The sequence below is a fragment of the Phalacrocorax carbo genome, chromosome 9, assembly GCF_963921805.1.
Source record: "Phalacrocorax carbo chromosome 9, bPhaCar2.1, whole genome shotgun sequence".
Classification (NCBI taxonomy): domain Eukaryota; kingdom Metazoa; phylum Chordata; class Aves; order Suliformes; family Phalacrocoracidae; genus Phalacrocorax; species Phalacrocorax carbo.
Window position 1 is genome coordinate 36,832,210 of NC_087521.1, and position 19,302 is coordinate 36,851,511.

Genomic DNA, 19,302 nt, shown 5'->3' on the forward strand with positions numbered 1-19,302 from the left:
ATCGATTGTATGCCCAGGAGAGAAAGCAGAAATGGATATGAACAAACGATTGCAAAACACTATGTGCAGCTGAGCAAGCGATCGTGCAGGTGTTTGGATGGAACGAGCTCTGCCCGGCCGCCGTGGCGGCAGACGAGTACACACGGTGGGTAATTACTTCAGCCTGGCTGACAGTGATACATTTATTAAGTTGTGATAAGTCATTGCTTTCACTTGTCTGTCCAGGCCCGAAGTACTTCTATAGTGATAAAGTCCAAAAAGAGATAGCAAAGATTTCTACCTGCAGGAGCAAATTAAATTTCTGCCCCCATGTTACCAAGGCTCTTCGCAGAGCAGATAATTTATGTCAAGAAGGTGACTAGCCTCTTGGCAGAGGTAAGAGAAGTGGAGAAGCCGGGTCAAGGGAAAAATTCAGGGAGGCAGAAGTTTGATCCCTCTGGAGAAAAGAAATTGCAGAGTGCCTCTGAGGCTGAAGCAATGCGTTCTCCTGGAGAAACCTTGAAAAACCTTTCAGTTGGCAAAAAGCCGAGAAACAGGTTGACAGCCACAGTGGTGCCATTTAAAACTTCAGATTCTGGACAGCAATGGGCTTGTACAATTTTAGGTTTCCTGTGCCAAGCCTGGTATTCTTCTCCAAACTCATTTTTATTCTCAGCACTGAATTAATATTTCTATTTTGCTTTGCAGTAAGCAGCAGTACCACATTATAAACGCAAAGTCATGCAAATAGACTAACCGTCACCGACTACAAACGCTGCTCCTGTAGGCTGGTTTTCAGCCAGCAGTTTTGAAGATAGAGTGGATTAGTGCCTGGGTTTTGCCAGTTCACAAGCTACACTAAATGAATGCCTCATTAGAAAAAATTATATACATATATTTATTTTCTTCACGTTGAACTCATCGTTTAAGGCTAAATCCATTTATGGAGCTAAATGAGAATGACAGAAAACGAAATAATGTGGAGATGGCTTATAGGCATACAATGAAAGTTGGCTTAGTTTTCTCTCTAGCCCAGCATCTGTTGCGGCTCTCAGGCCAGGTTCTCCATTGGAAAACACTGGAAAACCACGCAACCACACATGGTTAAAGATAACCTATTTGACAAAATTAAAAAGGGCAGTCCACTGATAAAGGGTATTTTACGTCAGATGGTAGGAGAGAGGAAACGAAGTCGCAGCATGTGCTCTAATAATGCTTTGCAAAACCCTATACTGTGAAAAAAAGATCCTTGGAGAACTTTGTTACAGGAAGCAGTGACCTGAAAAGTAGGTGGCAGGTAATCTGATGGACGAGACCTCTCCGTGCAATGCTCCAGTCCAAATGGATGACAAAATGCTTGGGTACAAATACAGGGAGCTCCTGGGGAGGCGCAAAGAGTTTCTGTTGCATGGGTACTTAGCGCTGATGCAAGTGTAAGGGGAATACTGCATTATGGCCTTTATCCACAGCTCCAGGAGAAGGTTAATAGGTTAAACAAAGCTCATAGTGGAACCAACCAAATGTTGAAAATGTGGGAAAATAAGCCCTGGTAGCAACAGACTGCAGGAGCACAATGTGGGTAATTTAGAAAGAGATTGAAAGATGACTTGATCATAACAAGTAAGTACCGACACGGGGAATAGAAATTAAGATAATGGGCTCTTGAGTCTTTCAGGCCCATATGTAACAAGATCTAGTGGCTGGAAGCTGAAATTAGACAAATTAAGAGTAGAAATAAAATACATGCCTGATGATGAGAGTAAATTAACCAATGGGACCACTGGCTGGGTTTTGGGAAACATATAAATACATATATCACTGGAAATGTGTAAACTAGTGAGGTATTTTTCAAAACAACATGCTGATTACTTTAGGAAGGTCTTCTGACTAGCATTACACAGATAGGTTGCAGGATAGCAAGGATAAACTCAGCTTAAATAGCCTGTGAGTTCCTGACTGTCTCTGGTGATTAGGACATAAAGATAAAACAACAGAGTTTCCTCTGCTCTGGCCTGCTTGGAGCTAGTCTTATTTATAAATCACGCGAAGGCTTCAGAGGTTTTCGCAAATACTTGTCCTAAGTCGGTTCCTGGTGGCCCCCCACCAGAGGAAGGCAGCAGACGGGCGGAGAGCTTGACAGCGACTCCTCGCACCCCGGCACCTTTCACCTGGGGTGCATCGAGTGTGAGGAGCCAGCGGAGTAAGATAAGAAAGTAATTGTGCAGCCGCCACAGAAACACAAGGCATTTCAGTCCCGGAGACTGGCAGAGGTTAATTAAAAGTGTGAATTTCAAATGATTCCATTAATCTGGTACAAATCCCTTTTTGAACAATCATTTTTCATTCTGAAGCCGTGGGCTCTATTTTAGTTCAAGGAACACTGTTCAAGTAACCTGAGATGGTAATCGGTTCAACCCGGAATGCATATACGCGTGTGAACGTGTGCGTCGCTTCTCTGGTTTGAGCAGCCCGGTGCGAAGCGGTATGTATCTTAAACCTCATAGTCTTGTGAAAAAGAGAGATGTGTGCAATTAATTTTTTTAACTAGTGGCTCAATTTTGCCCTCCTCTGCGTGTCTTTCCCACGTAAATTACATGCACTTCCAGCATGTATCAATGCGGGATTTCCCTCTTCGGTGGGTGGCTAGTTCCTTCGGCGCAGCAGGTCACTGGAGGAAAGGTAACTACCCAGATAAAAGTAGTTTTCAACAACTTTTGAGATTGAAACACTCCTTTTAAATTGCACTGGAGGGTAAGCGTTTCACAAGCTACTTTTGTCCAAAAAGTTATTTCAAGTCCTGAAATCCTGAAGCTTCTGAGTTGCTTAGGCTTCTGTGGTTGAAGAGACCCTGAAGAGGCCTCAAAAACCCTACAGAAGCCTGAAAATTGTAACCCTTCAGAAAATCCGTGGCTTTCCATGGACTTGCGTATTTAACATTCAGTTGAATATTGGAGCATTAAATGGGATTTCTTTGACTTCCGTTACTCATAGCGTTCATTTGCTCAGTCTCTGCCCTGCAGTAATTATTTCTGGAGGAGAGTAGGGGCTTTTTCCATTAGTCAAAGAAATGAAAGTCCTCAATCTCATTTATTTCAGAAAAAATAAAGCCTGGCTTTAAGGGCTTTCTGCTGAGTCAAATTTACACTATGTTCTTGTTGCTCAAACAAAATGCTTCAAGGGTCATTTTCAGTACGGCTGGAGTGGCTTGTTAGGCACAATCCATGCTTAAAATGTCTTGGCTGAAATTGCTTCTAACGCTACATTTCCGTGCAGTGGCTCTTCAGCGAGTTCGTTTAAAGGAAATGTTTTGTGTGGGTGCGAGCGCTGCGCAAATGGTCTGGTGCATCCCGTTTCTTTTCCAACCTGGCTCCAGGAATGGGGCAAGGAGCACATGATGGCAGCTCTCGTGGTTCATCAAAGGCCACCTTTTATTCTGAAGTAGAAATGGAAAGGCTTCGCTGTACTTTGAGATGCAAAAGCTAAATTTATCACCGGCTTGAGAATAGGGAAACCTATTCCATCGCGTTGGAGAGAGATTGAAAAGGGTGATTTTCATATTATTTCATAGTGGTAGAAATTTCATCCACAAGAGTTGTGCAAACCCTACGTGCTCTCGTTGAACATTGTGTGTGACTTTTGATTTGTGGTTTATGAGATAAGCTGTGAGTTTTTCTGCAGATTATCTCAGGAATACACTTGGGAAATGAGTGTCACAGAAGTCCTTTAGGTAACATAGCTGTAGGTGAGCATGGGAAATATTTGGAGAATTTAAATGTCACTTCTGAGAAATATGTTCAAAATTGTTAAACCCAACACATTGAAGTTGATTTCATAAAATTTTTTTGCAAAAGTTCATGCATCTTTCCAGTGCTATGACAAGGGAGAAGGGCCTATGTTGCTTTGCATTATCCAGTGCAATGTCATGACAATTAAAACAAGAATTAAGGCAGGACCAGCATTTATCAGCAGGCTGGCTTGTCTCACAATCCTGGTTTTATTTTCAGCAAAAAACAACGAAAATTTAATATAGTTAAACCTTTTGGGGGCAGGCAGGTAATCTTGCAGTTCAGGCATTATATTAGCCGCAAGGAGACCTGAGTCCATTCCAAGTTCTGATATTGATTTCAATAGTGGAAATCAACTAGATTAAGCTGAAGGCACCTAATTGTTGCATCTCAGAAACACTGTACAGACAAATACCACGTGAGCTGTACAGCACATGTATGGCGGCCCTCACGTGCCCTACTCTGTTCAACCTGCTGCAAATGCTGTGCACAGAGTTCTCCTAGTGTGCAATAAGCACCTTGCGCTTTGAGGCTCTGGACTTGCTCTGCACACTGGGACTGATCCAACAGCATGGGCAGAGGGAACTTCTGGGCATGAAGATCTCCTAGCAGACTGCTGGATAGCTGCAAATCCTGACAAAGGGAAAGCATCTTTGGTTTTTTTTTCCTCTGAGATTTTTTTTCCCCCTTTTTATTTCCCTGAATGATTGTTCTGGGCAATAAAAGAAATTGTGTAAAGAGACAATCAGCAGGGAAACCTGGATGACTGGCAGCTCCACTGAGGCTATTTAGCTTCTTCTAAAACAATTCTCAGATTTGCAAAGAGAGCTTTTTTTTTTTTTCTGCAGGAATGGATTCTTGGTTTGCATTTCTGTAGTAAGTAATAAATAGAACCTCTGATCCACCTGGAGCCTCCAGGGCCTCTTGGTATAGCCTGAGATCAGCAAGTTCATTCAGTAGCGTAAATCACAGAAATGTAAGGAGGAAGCTAAAACAATGGGGTACATCAAAGCCCTGCACTGAGGGAAAATAACCGTTATTCCTGCCCTGCTCCCCGGGCAGACTGTTCATCTCCTGCAAACATTCACCAGAGAGGACTCGTCAGACCCCTGTTTCATTGGCATTACAGTTAAAGATGTTTCTCTGTACTAAGGGGTAATGATTTTAATCTAAAGTAGCGTAGATTTAGGCTGGATATAAGGGTGAAATATTTTACAGTGAGGGTGGTGAAGCACTGGAACGGGTTGCCCAGAGAAGTGGTGGAGGCCCCATCCCTGGAAACATCCAAGGCCAGGCTGGACGGGGCTCTGAGCAACCTGATTGAGTTGAAGATGTCCCTGCTCACTGCGGGGGGTGGGACTGGATGGCCTCTAAAGGTCCCTTCCAACCCAAACCATTCTGTGATTCTATGATTCTATGTTTCTCTAAAAGTCAAATGAAATCTGGGAGGTGATAATTTAATTTCTTCCTCAACTAGTGGAGAAAAATTGATTGACCTGTTTTACCTATGTTCTTGTCATGGGTTTAGCTGGGGTGGAGGTAACGTCCTTCCCCGCAGCTGCGCAGTGCTGGGCTTTGGGCTGAGGAGGAAAACAACGCCGGTAACACACCGATGGTTTGGTTGTTGCTGGGTGAGAGAGTGGCTGCGTGGGGTTTAGTTGCCAACTGAGGCTGAACCTCATCCTTACCATACCCATTCCCTATATCTGTCCACACCCCTCTACCTGTCTGAGCAGTTCATGTGCTGAATGGCTAAACAATTCTTTTTCTCTCCTGCAAATTCTTTCCATTTATTTACATCTTCCTTCCTTGAAGTACAGTGCTCAGAACATGGGGTAGCACCTCAGCATCCTCTATCCTACCCTGCGCTCTCCTGTTAATATGTCCCAGTGAGATTTGCCATTTGACCAACATGGTTCGCTTACACAGAATTTTAGGCTACTAATACCTGCAAATCTTTCCAAGATATTAAATGCTCCTTTGAAACAGGGAACAAAACCGGACACTGAGATCACAGAATCCCAGAATCCCAGGTTAGAAGGGGCCTCAGGGATCATCTAGTCCAACCTTTCTAGGAAGAGCCCAGCCTAGACAAGATGGCCCAGCACCCTGTCCAGGCGACTCTTGAAGGCGCCCAACGTGGCCGAGCCAACCCCTTCCCTGGGGAGATTATTCCAGCGGTGACTGTCCTCACTGTGAAAAATTTCCCTCTCGTGCCCAATCGGAATCTCCCCAAGAGCAACTTGTGTCCATCCCCCTTGCCCTCTCCATGGGACTCCATGCAAAAAGGGAGTCTCCATCTTCTTTGTAGCTGCCCCTTAAGTACTGGTACATGGTGATGAGATCCCCTCTGAGCCTCCGTTTCTCAAGGCTGAACAAACCCAGCTCTCCCAGCCTATCCTCGTATGGCAGCTTCCCAGTCCTCTGATCATCCTGGTGGCCCTTCTCTGGACCCCTTCCAGCCTGTCCACATCCTTTTTGTACAATGGGGACCAGAACTGGACACAGCACTCCAGGTGTGGCCTGACAAGTGCTGAGTAGAGCGGGATGATGACTTCTTTCTCTCTGCTGGCGATGCCCTTTTTGATGCAACCCAGCACCCTGACACCTACTAAAGATGCAGAGGTTCAGCTGGACAAACCTTTATCTGCCCATCCTGTTTTTCATTTTGAATGGAATATTGGCCACATGTATGCAAACAACTAAATGCAGATCAGCAGCGTTTTTGTTGGTTTTAATACTGAAGGTCCTCAGAGTTTCTCAGGCCCATCTTCTGTTGAGACCATAAGCTATAGCTGAGCATAAAAGCTGTAAGTTATTAAAGTGTTATGACTGTACACCTGAAACACTGACAAATAAACTAGCGTAACTGGCATTTGACTCCTTGGGTCATGTAACTTAAGAAAATAAATAAGAAGATGTGACAGTTCAGTTCATGCAGAAATAAAATTGTACTGTCTCAGGAAGTGGGTGTTCACACACAGTGCCAGTTTCTGTTGAACGTAGCAAAATCTATACATCAGTTGAGCTGATTTGACATTAATTACAGACTTAATTTTTCATACAGTAAACTGCATAGTGAATAAAAAAACTCTAAAAGAGGGAAGGTGAAATCCCACTTCCGTTTCCTCTGAAATACGTCAAAATTGAGTCTATGTTTGCAATCACTGAAATCCTGCTGTATGCAGTAAAAGATGGTTGGTGATACTGCACTGACACCCCTCACTTGGTCTTTAGTGACATGGGCTCAGAATCAGCTCTTCCACATATTTGGAGCATGGCTTTGGAAAAAAATGACTTCTTTTAAGCAGCATATTAAGCTATGCATCAATGGACCTTAATCGCTCTTTGCCCTGACTCTCTAGATGGAAAAATGGCATCGTAACCCTTCCTTTCTCCCGGCTTTATTTAAGATGTGTGCTCCTCTGTAGCAAGGCCTGAGGGTGAAGCCAGGTTGAGACAGAATCAGATTTGCTGAGCTCTTAGGTCTCTGTGTGACTGCTCTGCTCTTGTATCTAGTTAGATTTATCATAAGCTGAAAAATTGCATTTTACCTGACTCAGTCAATGTTTGTGCTCCACAGAAAACACACTCCTCCTAGAGAGGAAAGAGTAGTGCAAAGCTTTCCAGGTTCCTCTTGGACTTGAAAGAGTAGGGTTTTATTCCGTGTTCATCTGTGGTCACCCTGTCCTGCCTGGGAGCAGCCTGTGAAAGTCATTTAGGCACCTGTAGGTACCTACAGCCAGGTCTGCATAGGGACAGGACACAGGACACTTAAATCTTTTTGTTGTCCATTCCCTAGGCCCTAAGTCCTCAATCACACTTGTAGGGCCCTAAACACTCTGAAGATTTGGGTCCTGGTTGAATTGTCAAGGCTTCTTGGTTGCCTTGGTACTGTTTGATTACATTTAGCTTCCAAAAAACCTCTTGTATCTCAAATTGACAACCTGAGCATATAAATTCCCCAAAAGTTGTCCTGTAGATAGTTCTAAAAAACCAATATGAATCATCAAGCACTTAAGCATTTTAAATACTGAGAAGGCCTGCTGAAATTTATCTGAGTATATTTATGGATTCAACTGGAACAACGTCAAAGTCTTCAGCCGTTAGCACCTTCTCCCTGCATGCAGCATAGGAGAGAGGCCAAAAGGCTTTGAAAGATCAAAAAGCATCGTTGTATTTAGAAAAAGGCAGGAAAGGGAAGTGAAACCATGGGTCAGATAATCTGCATTTCTGGAGATATACTGGAGAAACTGGAATAGGAGTGGAGAAACTGCAATGAGGATGAACGTTGGAGACACTGGAATGAATCTGACATCCCCAGTGATGCTGTGCCAGAGTGGAAGGTGCTTTGAGAGACACTTTGATTGTAAGTACAAACAATCTGGATAAATTGGAGTTCTTGTACATATTGGAGCAAGCAATTGCTTGTATACAAGCTGGAGAGAGCTGGATGAAGAGTCTGAAAAGAATCAGAGGAGGAAGGCCAGTCTGCTGTGAAAAAAAAAAATATCATCCTGGGATATGTGTACAGGAATACTGTATAATAAACCCTTCCTTCTGCGCAATTATGGAGAGGTCTCAGGTGTCCAGGCATGTGCCCCGTGAAGCAAGACAGACATGAAATAATGGAAGGTAGTCCAGGGAAAAAAAAAAAACAATAAAAATGACTAGGAGTCTAGAAAACATGAAGATTGAAAGATGTGGGGTTGTTTATTTTAGAGAACAGAAGGCAGAGAGGAGATATATGAGAGCTTAAATGTTTAAAATATTGCTGCAGAGAGGAAATACCCATTTTCCATATCCAGGGCAAGAAGTTACGTTATGAACTGTAGTAAGGGAGAGAGAGAGCAGCCAGCAAGGAAGCCACCAAAAGCCAGCAGCTTAGCCCTGGCATAGGCTGCCTGGGGAGGTGGGAGCATCTCCCTCCATCCGCAGAAGTGTCTGAGCATGTTAAGAGCACCCGTAACAGTTTGAGGCGAGCTGAAACAGCCTTTGTACAAGGAGATGGACTAGGTGACCTCTATCATGGCTGAAAAATGAGGCCCTTAGTTTCACTGTCACTCACGAGGACAATTCATAGCAAGCCAAGCTATTACCTTAAATCTGTCAAAGATTATGAGGAGCTCAGATGCTTCAGGAGCAAAGGAAGGGAGGTGTATAAGCTTCTGAGGTTGATCAGCAGCCTCTTAAAACCATGATTTAAGTGGCATAGTGCTGTTGTGATATAACTCAGACGCTGTTGTACCGAGTTTCCTGCAGGGAACGGGACTTAATTTTTTTTTCCCCTAAACATTATCAAGCACAATGTCAGAGACAGTATTTAAGAATCCCACCATAGCCCAAGAGCTGTGATCTTTATTTTCCTGGGACAGCGTTTGCTATGAGGCCATCGGCCTGTATCCATGTAGCTGTTGAGGGAGGACTGTCAACTCTCACGGCATACAGGCAGCGTGGAATGATCAGTCCTGCAAAAAGCCCGCTCTTGGCACCTGAGTGTTCCCATTTCATACTGGGCTCCTCCAGAACTGAGAGAGAGGATTGCTAACTGGACAGGGAGCTTAAACCAGACTCCACCTCAAGTAGAAACTTGGGCTGGAAACACTGTTTTCTGAATTGCAAGAATGCTGAGGCAGTGGCACAAGAACATTGTCCAAGTTTGATTGTCAAATATTGAGTTTCCTTGAAAATAAATTATTCAATGTTAAAAGTAATCAGAGCTATCCAGCAGCAATTTAGGATCCAGCAAATAAGACAGACAAAAAAAAAAAAAAGGTAATTTCTTTACTTTGAGATGTGTTTTCAAGACTTAGGCATGTGAGTGCAGAAAATGAGTTGTCATGGCTTAATAAGTTACTGGTGATGAGCTGAGTTGCAGGACATTGGTGGGCTGTAGCAAAGTGATGGCTTAGGATAGGGCGTAGCTGAGGTACCAGCAACTGAGACGAAGACCCAAGACAAAGACAAAACTTTCACGGCGAGGAGAGGGTTATCTAATCACCAACGTATTCTCTTCCATTTCGATTTTTTTCAGAGTGCTGTGACCCTAATCACAGATACCTTAATACCAACGACAGCAGAGCAGATCCCTTGGACATTATCAGTGAAATAGAAACTAAAAGTCTGGCCAAGTGCAAAACTGCTTTATTGTTCAAAAAAAAATGCAGTCTGTATTTCCTACAGATTTCTCCCAACCTCTGTTTTCAGACATGGATCTTCTCACACCTTTGTCTGGTGGCCTGGGAAGATCCCACCGGAAAGAAATCTTTTATGCAGGTACTCAGGAAACAGATCAAGTCATCACTTCCACTTCTCTTGCTTAAACTAAGATGAACTTATTAAGTCTCTTGCTGTTCGGCAAGTTCTCCAGACTTGAAATAAAACTAAATAACTTCGTCTCTTCTACATACTTATCTCTGCCCCACAAAGCATTGTTTTAAAAGCTAAATACTCTGCAGGCAAGCTGTGCTGTTGTGTTTGGAGATTGCTTATTACGGGTCATAGTGTTCTCCTGGAGGGATGAACTTGTTCAGCAAGAACATCTAGGAAGGGAGGATCTGGAATTTAAAATTAGATGTTGGAAGTAAGGAGGGACTGTTTTCAGCGCATCCTCAATGCGTCTGATTAAAGACTAGGTACTAAAGAAGGATAATGTATCCTTGTATTTAACACAGCAGCTGTCTGGGATTTGGAGATTAAAGAGCAATCTTTACACCTCAGAGGTAATCTCCTGATTGAATGCTGGATTTGGAAATGCCCCAGGCTATAATGCAAAGGTCTGTATGGAAAAAGAAAAGAAGGCAGTCCATTTGGTATCTCTGGTAGCATAAACGGGAGGTTTTAATGGAAGAGGCAACAAAACAGTAATTTATTCAGCATGATTTCTTATCAGAAAATTGCCTATTTTTAGGCAAGAGTAATGTTCACTGGTGTGGATTTGCAGCTGCCCGTAATGGTGACCACCTACTCATTTATAAAAATTCGTACCGTTGTGCCTTCCTGCATTGTTTCCTAACAGCCTTGTTGATTCAGCTCAAGATAGTCACAGAGTAAATACCTTGCTAATATGGAAAGGGTGCTGTGTTCATACAGTCATGAATTATTGAATCCTGATTCTTGATTTAGTTATTGAGGTATTTACTATATGCCTGTTTGGACTAAAAAACTAGAGATGTTGGCAAAAAGCTCAGTGAAGCAAGAACGATCCAAGATAGCAACATCTATAAACCCTAAGGAATCCTGACTTTGCACCCACAGTAATGGGTTCTCTGCAGCACAATGGGACCACAGGAACCTCTAAAGTCTGCATTAGTCTGATCCCCACTGTCACATTATCCCTTCCATAATATGGTTTAGGTCACCTTCAGCCCCCTAATGAGTACCCAATCCTCAGCATCGCTGTACTAAAGGTGCAGATCTGCAGACATACAGCTGAAAGGAGTTCCAGTTTGCCTGTACGTGTTCTTGTGGCAGCAATATCCTATGTTTAAGTGGGTCTGCTCCTATTGTGGTGCATTTCTACACCACATCTACATCTACAAAAAGCAGTGAAATCCTCTTTTAGCCTTTCTTTATTAAACCTAACAAGCCCAAATTTTCTCCACCTTCTCTTACGAGACCACCAGTGCCTGATGCCCTTTATAGTCCTCCGTAGCAATTGTTCTAGTGCCAACATTTTTTGCTTCAATGACCCTGTCCAGAACTGCACAGAGATGAGGTCTTATCTAGGCTGTTTCACTGGCACCAGGGTGATCTTCACCGGAATTAGTTGTCTCCACATATTGTAGGGCTGAATTTGGTTTTTTACCAGCCCTACTGCATCGGTGGCTACATGTCATTTCCATTCCTGCTAACTGGTGACTGTCAGATGGGCCACCCTAAGCATTGTGCTTGCAGTGTTCTGCTGTCTCTTCAAATGTCTTACTGTATGTCGGCACAATGGCTGCACTGATTTATTTTTCTCTAGGCCTTAAGGTCATCCGGTTCTTCCTCTCAATATTCCTGCTTTACTCAAGAGCTGACAATGTTCCAACAGATTTAACAGGAACACTACTAATTTAGATCATAGAATCATAGATCATAGAATGGATTGGCTTGGAAGGGACCGTGAGGATTATCTAGTTCCAATCCCCCTGCCATGGGCAGGGACATCTTCTACTAGGTCAGCTTGCTCAAAGGCCCATCCAACCTGGCCTTGACCACTTCCAGGAATGGGGTATCCACAGCTTCTCTGGGAAACCTCTTCTAGTGTCTCACCACCTCCATAAAGACCAATTTCTTCCCAACATCTAATCTAAATATATCCTCTTCCAGTTTAAAGTCATTACCCCTTGTCCTATCCTCCCTGATAAAGAGTACCTCCCATCTTTCCTGTAGGCCCCCTTTAAGTACCGGAGGGCCGCAATAAGGTCTCTCCAAAACCTTCTTTTCTCTAGGCTAAACAACCCAAACAACCCCAAGTTCAGTTCCAGCTTTGCCTTGGCCTTCGAATCCCCTCCCTGCACTCCTGGGCCACATCTCTATAATGTCCCCAGGTTGTGTATCCCTGTCTCCACTGCCTATGCTTTTTGGTTTTGTGTTTTAGTTTGGCTAAAGGTCTTGACTCAGTCAAACTGGCCTCCTGCCTCCCCTGCCCAACTTCTTGCATGTTGAGAGTGAGAGCTCTTGTGCCCTAAGAAAAAAATGTCTTCAAATATCTCCCAGCTCTAGTTCTGTCCTTTGCCTCTGAGGGCAGTTTCCCAAGGGGTCGCATGCACTCACACCCTAAACAGCTGAAAGTTTGCCTTTGTGAGGTTTAGGGCCCTGACACTACTTTTTACCCATCCTGTACCCCTCAAGATTGAGAATTCCACCAGGGCATGATTGCTGCAGCCCAGTCTACCTCCCATCTTGAATTCTCTGGTAACTTCTTCTGCATTAGTCAGCAACAGGTCCAGCAGTGCCTCTCCTCTGGTCGGGCTCTCCATCGCCCGGACTAGGAAGCTGTCCCCAGTGCACTGCAGTAGTTTCCTGGACTGCCTGCAGTTCACTGTGCTTTTCCAGCGATGTCTGGGTGGTTGAAGTCCCCTGTGAGGACCAAGGCCAGTGTGATGCTTCCTGTTGTTGAAGAAAGAACTCTTCATCAACCTCCTCTCCTCAGGCAGGTGGCCTGTAGTCGACACCAACCACAAAGCTTCCTTTGTTGGTTTGGTCTCTAATTTTCATGCATAAGCTCTCGACCTGCATATTGGTGTTCTTCAAGAATAGCTCTGTGCAATCAATCCCATTTTTGGCGTAGAGCGCAATTCACCCAGCTCTCCTTCCTTGCCTGTCCCTTCTGAATAGTTTATAGCCATCAATCACAGCACACCAGTTGTGCAATTCATCCCACCAAGTTTCTGTGATAGCAATCAGGTCATAGTTTTCCACCTGGGTAGTGTGTACCAGCTCCTCCTGTTTGTTTCCCATGCTGCATGCATTGGTATAAAGGCACTTCAGCTGGGCTATCGGCCACGTCCCCTTTTCGGATAAGTTCAGCCTAATTTCCTTGAGCAATTCACAGGTGTTTCACCGTTGCTTCCTAATGCCTCAGCAACCCCTGGCTCTTCTCTAGTGCTCAGAACTCCATCCCATTCTCCTGCTAAATCTAATTTAAAGCTCGGCTTATAAGTCCAGCCAGCTTGCTGCCGAGGACAAGCCCAGCACACCAGTATAAAAACTGATATTCCCTGAGGAACTTTTCCAGTAGCCTTGTTGTAAAGAAATATTTCCTCTTTAACCATTTCCTTTTTCTAGCCTCCTCCTTTCCTACCTTAGTGTTTACCTATGCCTCATCTTCACTTGCATAATTTTGTATCTGGTACTTTGCAATTTGTTTTTTTTTTTTTTTGAAATGACCAAATGGATTCAACCTATGGCATTTCTTGCCCAAGCCCCTAGTCCAGCATGCTTGCAAAAGTCTGTTTAATTTTATGTCACTTTCCATCATCACCGTGTCTTCAATTACTTTTCTGTTAAGGACTTGTTCTAAATCTTTGCATATAATGGAACTTAAATTAATTACTCATTGGTACCCATATCAGTCTTTCCCAGTCTTCTACCTTAATTGGATATCTAAGCACATAAATCCAAGTCTTGCATTGTTTGTAACCAATACCATGTTCGATCATTTAGTTGGAGATGTTCTAGCTACTTCAACTACCGATGGGACATGCCCTAAATGTAGGATCTGATCATCATCAGGTTCATACTCTAAATACATGGAAGGTAGTGTTTAGAGTCATGTCAGCCCAGGTTTTCATGTGAATAAGTGCATCCAGGTAGTTTTCAAGAGACAAAACCCCGCTGGTTTTCAAGAGGCATATGTTTTTTTCAGAAACCTGTTGACTTTCCTGTAATTCATAAAGAAGGACTCTTCCAAAGCTGTAAGTGCTATTGACTGAACACTTTGGAAATGAGTTCTTCATTCTCCTCCTCTCTTTGAACCCCAACTGCCTTTACATCATGTCCTTACTCAAGCTGTAGGAGATAATTTATCCTTTCAGGACTTGTTTATAGGGTTTCTTTTGACTTCAGCAGTTCACTTTGTCTGCCTTACCTCTCACATTTTTCTGCCTCCCTACCTGAAACTCAGGTTTCTGAGTTATCCACCATGGCTCTGGGAAGGTGGATGATCTGGAGTGAATCCAGACCCAAAGCTGCTGTCTGTGTTCAGTGCAAGAGAGAAAATTGCATCTTTTGGGTGCAAAATGCCTCTGTCAGACAGCTATCAGGGCATCCAGCAGGCTAAATCCTGCACCACCCATGGCTTAGGTTTATCCCAACAAGGCTGTAGGAAAACACCTGCATCCAGTTGTTGCTCAGCTCAGGCCTATAGCCTTGATTTCTGTGCTTGCTTTAAAATGGAGCAGCAGGTCATTCTTTCCTTAGGTATCACAGGAGGTAACATACTGTCACACTCATTTCACGTGGCAGCTGAGCGGGCAGAGGACTCATCCAGTTTATGGGCCCCAAATTCAAACCCCAGCTCTGCTACAAGGGATACGACTCAGAACCCCCAAAGGTGGAAAGGACCTCTGCTTCTTCATACCAGTGCTGTTGGTGGGCCACAGTGGGCAGGAAGAGTCAAAGCTGGAAGGAAGCAGAGGGAATGGAAGGGGAAAGGTGACACTGAATCTTAGAAATTAGAGCATCCAGTCTCTGCATTGAAGCCAGCTTGAAAATATTGCTCTTAGTGCTGTTGCAGATGACAGCCAGCCTTGCAGAAAGCATAGGAGCAGCTCCAAGAGGAGGGATCAGAAGCCAGGATCCCGCTTTGCTAGGCAGCCCTTTGCACATTTGGCTCCGGAGTCAGACCTTCCTTCACTTGCTTTTATGCTGCCCCAAAGATAAACGTGTGTCTTTCCTCACATTGGGCCCAGACCAAAGATGAAGGGCTGCAGCTGCAGGAAAAGCAGAGGTCCTGGTGCTTCCCAGCAGGGAGCAAAGAGATCAAGGCTTTATCCCTCTTGGTCTCAGCAGCCTCCTCCTCGAGCAGCCGTCTGATACGTGCACTTTTTCTTACCATGGAGGGAGGAAATACACAACTAAATTACTCATATCTATTAATTCCTGCTGGGTCTGTGCTTGTGTTTCTTTAATATTGCGGGTTCTTTACTGACCCCAAGGGAAAATGCATAGTTTGGCATGTTGTGACACTGACTACAGGCATAGAGGGTATTTTAAAGCATGGAATGACCTCAAAAGATAATGAAGGTGGTGGCAATTAAATGGGAAAACCTGCTAATGGTAGAAACCGAGTAACACTTTGCTGTTAAAATTGTGACAACTAATTTTGTAGAGGCTAGAAGTGAGTACAAGTCTTTGCCCAGCACTTTTTTATCCTTCCTACAGCCAAGCTTTTTGCATTACAGTTTTTGATTGGTTAATAGAAAACAAATCAATTTGTGAGCTTTCTTATTGAAAGCGGAATGTAATCATTCCTATAACAGATTGTTATCTGTGAGGAACAAGATTATTTTGCAAGGGGCATGATGGGTTAAGAGTAATTATCGACTAACAAACAAGCCTGAAATCTTGTACTGAGAGGCATGGTTGTCTTTTTCTTTTCAAGAGAATTTAATTTAAGCGATGCTGTTGTGCTGCTAGTGCCAAAAAAACAAAGCAGGAGTTTCCTGAGAACGCTGAACTCTTGGTGACCTCTCCAGTGACGATGTTAGTACTTGGCAGTAGTTGGTAGGAAAAATAAACATGCTGAGAACGGATCACAAGTCTAACCCTTACTGCTAAAGGCAATCCTGTGTAATAGGAATTGCACTCACCTCTGAACCACTCCACCGGATTTCAAAGAAGTTACAGTAGTGTAAAGCTGGAGTAAAGCAACGGCCCACTTGTCCAGCTGCCATTTCATTGACTTTTAGGTGCATTTGCAAATGGAAAAGAACAATTTTACATTTCTCATGCTGAGGTTGGGCATAGAAGGCTAAATGCCTTGGACACAGGAAGCCTTCAGTGGCAAATGCTGCACCAGATCTGAATGAATGGGGTTGCGACCAACCCCACAGAATGTTTTGTGTAATACTTTATGCACTTGCAAATTAGGACTGAAGGTACCCAAGGCCGGTTCCTGCTCTCACTGATGGCCAAGTCATGCAGTCCTGACTACAGAGCCCTTTTGCATCTCTCCCTGAGCCAATGCTCCATTTGGAGCAGGCACAGGAAGCACCAGGATCCAGACAAGTGGTGATGCAAAGCACAGCTACGGCTAAAAACAGCAGAGTCGGAAGAGGCTTAAGCTAGAAATGAGAGTTAATGGAGAAGGCAGATGGAGAGCATAACTCGGCACTTTCCGACAGGGGCAAGAGGCAACTAATGGGTTAGAAATCAGATGGGTAAATCCACGGTAGGGCTGAAATCTGAAATAAAAACCCAAGAAAACTCCATTAGTGTAATACATCTTTCGCACAGCTGTGACCAAGCTGCAGGCTCTGTGTGTGGAGGGAACAACAATTTCCCCTGCTCTGAGCATTAGTACATTAGTGTCATCTTGGATGAAGAGGGAGAAAATGAGAAATTGAAAGCTTAAGGAATCTTGTTTCTCTGAAGGAACAGCCCTTGGGACAGAGGTGAACCCTGCAACTCCAGCCCTGCAGGGATGCTATTTAAGGACCACTGATGTGTTTCCCTGGCCCTGTGCTTCCACAATTTGCTCTTGATCAGATCTGAAAGTCTCAGGATTGCTCCCACTCCAGTGTTCTGAGCCAGGTAAAGAAGCCTTTTGCTTTAAGAGGGGAGCAGAGAAAATGGCACACAGAGAGGATTCAAGAAGGCTAAGACCGCTCCTGGCTTTACCCCAGGCTCACTCCTTGGGTTCAGCATGCTTGATATAGCATGGATTTAGTTGCTGAAGTTTGCCTTATTTACACTGAAGCCATGCCAGTCCAAAATGACACCCGTTGCTGTCGTCTAGCCTTGGAAACATGCAACAGTGTGGTCCTGGGCAAGCCTGGAGATGCCTTCACCCTCACAGGGCTGAGCAGCCCAGTCCCTGTGTTGTGCCTATGCCCTCCCAGCAGCTGTAAATTAAGCATTGTCCACACAGGTTGCCTGAAGGCTTGGCTCAACTGAATACATTTCCACTCAGTGGCCTCTGCTCTCTTCCTGTTCATTTTTAGCTTCTAATATTCTAGTAGTTAAAAAATGCCACCAGGAAATGGGGGACTGACTTACTTCTTACCTCTGTTCACACCAGAGGCTCCCAGGAGAGCACCAAGTCTGCAGACTACTCTAGAGGAAAGTGGGCTCAGACCCTCCTTCTGGACCTGTGCTCCTTTGCAAAATATTTAAGCAGACTATGAGAGAAAAAGGAAAACAGTCCAGGCTGGGACCATCTTGCCCAGAGGTTGGAACAGGCCTTTTAGTGATGAGGACATGCTGATGGACAGGACTACAAAGCCAGCACCACACGTGGGCCTGCAGTGTCTGAGTCCCTGTGGGGACATAGCCCTTAGCTGCTCTCTGGGCCAAAGCCCCCAAGGCAATGAGTAATTTAAATATCTTTGAGAGCCTTAAGCATTGACATATGAACACTTCCCACTACCGTTATTGCTCTAGACAGTGAGAAGACATTGCTTTTATCAGGAGAAAGCTACTAAAATAGTACAGAAACACAAGAAAAAAGGTTGACATGCTACAGAGGAGAGAGAAGAAAGTCAATACCATGAGGTCAGGGACAAATGCAAAAGAAATAAAGAAAATTAGGAACAGTTTCAGAACACTGAATTTGCAAATAAAGGAAAATGTGAGACCAGCTATGATGAAAGCTTGGAGTGGTGAAAACTGGTGTATTTCTGCAGGGATCAATAAAACAGGCCCAGCTGTTGAGTTTTTGACTGATCAGCTGTGAAAAGTAGCTTTAGTGAATACCGAGGTGGTTCCATCTCCTCAAAACCATGAAGACCCTGCCCACCATGGGGGTCTATCCCTGTGGTCCCTCCTGGCCACCAGCCTGCATTAACTCCTCATCTTCAAGGGGAAGGGAAAGGCTTGTTGAAGCACTCACCCTTAGCGGCACACTCTGCTGTGTGGCCAGGAGCAACTGTGGGAGGTTTTTTGCAAATTACCCTGATTTTTTTTCTTGTTAACATTCTGGCTCTCTAAAGGCCATGCCTTTCACCTGCTCCAGCACTCATCAGGGAGGATGTGGTGGGGACCAGGGGAGAAGGCTGCACAGGTTGAGTAATCAATATATACACAGGAGTAAAAGGGTCAGCACAGTGCAGTGCCATGTATTTCTTTCTCTTGCTTAATATTTGATCCCTGGAGTTAAGATACACCACTCTCTGATTTAATGCCACGCTACATGCCACAGCGTGATGCTGCTGACCCAGCCTGACATCAGAAGCCATAAAAGGACACTTTGACGAGATGATTATTTTCAAAAAGGTTTTGAAGTGTGATTACAGAAACTTCAAATTTCAAAAGCTGGGAGCCTATCAAAGATGTTCTCGGTATGTTCATACATATCTATAACTTCAAAGAAAGGTTGAGAGGGCTCACATCCCTTCCTGCTTGAATACTGGCCAAAATTGCCTAGTTAACTTAAATTACCTCCTGGGAGAGATCACGGCAGGGTTTTCCGCTTTTATCCACCAAGAGATTCTTAACCAATTCTTACAAAGCTGGACCCAAGTTTCTCTCCCTGTGTGTCCTACAGATGGGCCACATTGTCAGCGAGGGATTCTGAGGGAGCTCCCTGCACTGCCTGCTTCAGCTAGAAGACTGCACATATTGCTGCCAAATTTAACCCCGTCAGGAAAGCCAGGCCTATGTTAGGAACTGAACAAGTCACAGATCTCCACCTTATCATTATTTATTTGTTAAAGCAAAGGGCCCTTGATAAATGTATATGGAAAATATAGTAATGATGAAGACAAAAGTCAATTGTAGTAAAAGAGTATACACTTGTCTCTTCTTCAACCCTCCCTTTTTCCATATTCCCTGTTTTCTCATAGAATCATAGAATTGTTTAGGTTGGAAAAGACCTTTAAGATCATCAGGA

The 19,302-nt window shown here is 44.1% G+C and overlaps 1 long non-coding RNA gene across 2 annotated transcripts in view; it reads left to right on the forward strand.

Moving 5' to 3' along the window:
* The first annotated feature begins 1,523 nt into the window (after nt 1-1,523).
* LOC135314958 (uncharacterized) overlaps nt 1,524-19,302 on the forward strand; it is a 33,005-nt gene continuing 15,226 nt past the window's right edge. For both annotated transcript variants that reach the window (XR_010374371.1, XR_010374370.1), the window contains exon 1: nt 1,524-1,599. This is a non-coding gene — a long non-coding RNA (uncharacterized LOC135314958). The remainder of the gene's footprint in view (nt 1,600-19,302) is intronic.